Consider the following 5,717-nt stretch of genomic DNA (forward strand, 5'->3'; position numbering starts at 1 on the left):
AGGCCAATTAAGTTTTCAAGTCTGTGCAGTAAGATTTGATGGTCAATGGTGTCAAATGCGGCACTGAGATCTGATAGGATTAAAACAGAGACCAGACCTGTGTCAGAAGCGATAAATAAGTCATTATCAATTTTTGCAAGTGCCGTCTCTGTACTATGATGAACTCTGAAACCTGACTGAAAGTCCTCGAATAAACTATTATCTTGGAGAAAGTCACAGAGATGAGCTTCCCTGAGACAGTTTCTGACAGTTTGGGCAAAAATTCTTTGGTTATGCAAACCGATTGTTGCAGCAGCTGTCCGGGTGGCTGGTCTCAGACGATCTTGGAGGTGAACATGGATGTGGAGGTCCTGGGCTGGTGTGGTTACACGTGGTCAGCGGTTGTGAGGCCGGTTGATGTACTGCCAAATTGTCTGAAGCTCTGGTGGATATTCCTGCAGTCAGCATGCCAATTGCATGCTCCCTCAAAACTTGCGACATATGTGGCATTGTGCTGTGTGAAAAAACTGAACATTTCAGAGTGGCCTTTTATTGTGGCCAGCCTAAGGCACACTTGTGCAATAATCATGCTGTCTAATCAGCATTTTGATATGCCACACCTGTGAGGTGGGATGGATTATCTCGGCAAAGGAGAAGTGCTTACTAACACAGATTTAGACAGATTTGTGAATAATATTTGAAAAAAATGTGCCTTTTGTGTATACAGAAAATGTTTTAGATCTTTGAGTTGATTGGGAGCAAAAACCAAAGTGTTGTGTTTATATTTTTTGTTCAGAGAGTATTCATTTTAACAGAGTTGATCCTCACGGCTGAGTTTAGTGGGAGCAGTGACCAGCATTCAAAGTCTTCTAGCTAAACAAGGTGTAAAATTGGCCTTAAAGATAATTTTCTCTTAACTTAAATTCTGAGATACTTAAAATCATGTAGTGATACTTTAAATGGGAAATTGCGTAAAGGGTATTTGCAGCTGCATTTTGAGGAAATAGCTTACTTTTGCCTAAATTAAGTTTGTATAATAATATGAAACTGAATGATTTCAATGTGGCAAGAGCAGCAGCAACAGATACAGATAGCTTTGAAATGTACAAAAGATGATCATCTGCATAAAGAGATAGACCCTCTGTGCTATTCTTGATTACTTCAGTAATATGGAGGTTGGAGTAAAGTGCAGCAGCGCGGGACTAAATGACAACAGCGAAAAGCAGCAGGCTCAAAGGGCAACCTTGTCTAGTGGACCTATAGAGAGGAGAACATTATGTTGTTTGTTCTAACTGAGGTTTGATGAAAGGAGTAAAGTCATTTAACCCAGGTGATAAACTTTTTGCCACAGTCAAATTTATCTGAAGAATAGAAGAGATGGCCCCACTCAACACAGTCAAAAGCTTTTTCAGCGTCCATTGACATTAATGTCTCTGGAGCTGTGGAGGTAGAAGGATTAAACATTTTGTTAAAAAACGTCTTAAATTAAAATAGGAAAGTTTATTTTGAAAGAAACCTGTTGGATCGTGGGTGATGATAAACTGAAGAGTGGACTCAGAAGTTTGATCCAGAATCCAGAAGTTTGGATAGTATTTCAAAGTTGACATTCAGCAGACTGATAGGACAAAATGAGGCACAGGATAGAGGGTCCTTCCTCTTTTTCAAAATTAGAGAGCTTGAGGTCTGAGTGAAGGTCTAGGGCAATTTGACAGTCACAAATGATTTATTAAACATATCAGTTAAAGTAGGGGCTACTTTATTTAAAAAGTTGCTGTGGAACTCAATAGAATAACCAGACTGCATGGATTTAGCTGCTGCAGTAAGTTCTTTAACACTAATGTCTTTGTCCAAATCATCAGCAATGTCAGAGTGAACAGTTGCAATATCAAGTGCATTAAAAATACTATCCAACTGTGAAGAATCAGCTGAGTTTTCAGAAGTATACCATGACATGTACAAATCCTTAAACTCATTATTAATTTTCATAGGATCAGTTGTTAAGCCTAAAGAGGTTTGAATTTGGGGAATTTGGTACGATGATAAAGTTTGTCGCAGTTGATGGGCCAGTAATCTGCTGGTCTTGTCCCCATTCTTGTAGTAAGTATACCTGGATTTCATGAACATTTTTGTAGTGTGATCCGTAGCTAAAGCCTTACGCTTGGCTTGCAACAAGAGGCGTCCTTGTATAGATCTGGAGAGGGTGCCGTGACATAAATTGTGTCCAACTGTGCAATGTGTTTTGTTAATTCAACAAGTTTTTCCCTCATAATCTTCCACTCATAATTACTGTAAGGAATTATTACACCACTGTTTCCCACAAGACTGATGCAAACACTAAAAAAAAAAAAACATCTTTGAAATGTTTTGAAATAAACTCCACAAAGTCCTCATTCAAAAGTAAACGGTGTCAGGGGCACAATTCATATCAGATCCTTTAAAATGTATTTCCATTCTAGTAACTAGGGCATGGTCGGAAATGTAACGCCCTTTAGTTGCACACACAGAGTAATCCCCAATTTTTCCAGTTTAACCATGTTAAACTATACCAGTTGATCTTATGTTTGTATTGTGTTGTAGTTCCTTATTTTCACCAGCAGAGGGCACATCAGTCACACACACAGCGCCACTCGCGGTCTGAGTTCCCTTGTTTTTTTTGCTTGTTTTTCCTTTCCTTCCCTTCACTGATGCTGATGAGAACAGACAGGCTGTTGGACTGTTGGACGTGCTGACGTGCTGACGTACTGCGGGTAAGCATGTTACATCACTTCCGGTGTATCTTGTCTGTGTCTCTGGTAGCGTCTCTGAGCTGCTCCTACGAGCAATCCTCAGCTAATCTTCTAACTTGTTCCTTACTTCGGCTGCTCTTATCTATCTGTGACTGAAAACTCACATAAGTTTTACTTAATCACTCACAGCTGTCTCCTCCTCTCAGCGGTTTTTCCTGTGTATTCACAACCGCTCTCTCACTGTTAGCCGGTTAGCTTCGTTAGCATTAGCTCTGGTTAGCAATGGCTTCTCCCTGCTCCTCTCCCTCTTCTGCTCTCTCCTGCTCAGTGTGTCAGATGTTTAGTTACTCCTCTGCCTCCTTCAGTGTTAGTGGTACCTGTAACAAGTGTAGTTTATTTGCTGCGCTGGAGGCGAGGCTTAGCGATCTGGAAGCGCGGCTCCGCACCGTGGATAATCCCTCTGTAGCTGCGATAGTTAGCGAGCTCCCTGTAGCCGGTGCGGACCGACATAGCGTAGCCTCTGCTAGCCGTCCCCCGGCAACCCCCGTGCAGCCGGGGGGCTGGGTGACTGTCCGAGCGAAGCATAGTAAGCCGAAGCCTGCGGTACACCACCCACCCCCCCTTCGCGTTTCAAATAAGTATGCCCCTCTCAACCACACACCGACCGAGGACACAACCCTGGTCATTGGTAGCTTTATTTTGCGAAACGTGAAGTTAGTGACACCAGCGGCCATAGTCAAATGTATCCCTGGGGCCAGAGCGGGCGACGTCGAGTCAAATTTGAAGCTGCTGGCTAAGGCTAAACGTAAATACAGTAAGATTGTTATTCACGTTGGCGGCAATGACACCCGGTTACGTCAATCGGAGGTCACTAAAATTAACATAGAGTCGGTGTGTGAGTACGCCAAGACGATGTCGGACACCGTAATCTTCTCTGGACCCCTCCCCAATGTGACCAGTGATGACATGTTTAGTCAAGATGTCAGCACTCAACCGTTGGTTGTCGTGGTGGTATCCAGCAAATGATGTGGGCTTCGTTAATAATTGGCGCTCCTTTTGGGGTAAACCTGGTCTTATCCGGAGGGACGGCATCCATCCCACTTTGGATGGAGCCGCTCTCCTCTCTAAGAATCTGGCCAATTTTATTAGAGGCCCAAAGCCATGACAAACCAGAGTTGGGACCAGGTTTCAGAGTCGCAGTCTTACACGCTTCTCTGAGCTTCCTCTAGCACAGTCACACACCCATAATGTAAATGTTATAAAAACAGTGTCTGTCCTCTGACCACTTCATTTGTTTAATACTAAAATAAACAAAAGGGGAGTTGTACATGAAAATCTCATAAAAATTAACTCATCTCCTGTCATACAGCATCATAACAGGAGAATTAAATGCGGACTCTTGAACGTTAGATCCTTATCAACCAAGGCTCATTTAGTCACTGATTTAATATTGGATAACCATATTGATTTATTATGCCTCACTGAGACCTGGCTTTGTCCTGAAGAGTACGTTAGCCTGAATGAATCCACTCCTCCTGGTCATATAAATAGTCACGTTGTGCGGGACACTGGCCGAGGAGGGGGAGTCGCTGCTATTTTTGATTCAAGCTTAGCAATTCACACTAAGGCCAAGTTAAACTATAATTCATTTGAAAGCCTTTTTCTCAGTCTTCCTCATTCATCCTGGAAAACTCTACAGCCAATTCTATTTGTCATAGTGTACCGCACCCCCGGCCCAGACTCTGAATTTCTATCTGAGTTCTCTGAGCTTATATCAAGTTTAGTGCTCAAATCAGACAAAATTATTATCGTAGGGGATTTTAACATTCACATGGATGTTAATAGTGATAGCCTTAGTTCTGCTTTCTCCACACTTTTGGATTCAATAGGCTTCAGTCAGTGTGTACATAAACCCACCCACCGCTACAATCACACCCTCGATCTAGTCCTTGTATACGGCATTGATATTACAGATGTATTAGTCCTTCCTGAGATTCCTGCTCTGTCAGACCATTATTTGATAACTTTTAATTTTTTATTACTTGACTACAAGCCTCTCAGTAAGAGTTACTCTTCTAGATGTCTATCTGATTCAGCAGTGGCTAAATTTAAGAAACTAATTCCCTCTGCTTTGACATCATTACCATGTCTTACAACTCCTGAGCACACTACTACTAACTTAAGTCATTCCCAAATTGACTGTCTCATCGATAATGCTACTGGCTCACTGCGATCAGCTCTCGACACTGTTGCACCCTTCAAGAAGAAAATAATGAAACAAAGAAAATTAGCCCCATGGTTTAATCTCCAGATTCGCAAATTGAAACAAACATCGCGAAAATTTGAAAGACATTGGCGTTCGACCAAACTGGAAGAGTCCTGTTTAGTCTGGCTGGACAGTCTTAAAGTCTATAAGAAGGCCCTCCGCCATGCAAGGGCAAACTATTATTCATCGCTAATTGAGGAAAACAAAAACAATCCCAGGTTTCTTTTCAACACTGTAGCCAGGTTGACTCAGAGTCTCAGCTCTATAGAGCCTTGTATTCCTTCGGCCCTAAGCAGTGACGACTTTATGAATTTCTTTAATAATAAAATCATAACTATTCGAAATAAAATCCATCTCCTCTTACCCTCAACTGACCTGACCCCGAACTCAGATAGCCTGAATATGGCAGCAAGGCCCGAAATTTATCTAGACCATTTCTCCCCCATTGACCTTCATCAACTCTATACTTTGGTTTCTGCATCTAAGCCATCAACATGCCTGCTAGACCCCATCCCAACTAAGCTCCTTAAGGAAGTTTTACCTTTATTAGACAACTTTTTATTAGATATAATCAACACGTCTTTATTGACAGGTTATGTACCCCAGTCTTTTAAAGTAGCTGTCATTAAACCTCTTCTAAAGAAGCCCACTCTCGATCCTGAGATTTTAGCTAATTATAGACCAATATCTAATCTCCCATTTATTTCTAAAATCCTTGAGAGAGTGGTTGCTCATCAGCTCTGTGA

At 41.9% G+C, this 5,717-nt stretch overlaps 1 pseudogene; it reads left to right on the forward strand.

The window, feature by feature from the left end:
* Positions 1-2,823: 2,823 nt before the first annotated feature.
* On the forward strand, positions 2,824-3,870 carry LOC121947688 (uncharacterized; annotated as a pseudogene).
* The last annotated feature ends 1,847 nt before the right edge of the window (positions 3,871-5,717 follow it).

The sequence above is a fragment of the Plectropomus leopardus genome, chromosome 8 (assembly GCF_026936395.1).
Source record: "Plectropomus leopardus strain MGB_pleo_1.0 chromosome 8, ASM2693639v1, whole genome shotgun sequence".
NCBI lineage: Eukaryota > Metazoa > Chordata > Actinopteri > Perciformes > Serranidae > Plectropomus > Plectropomus leopardus.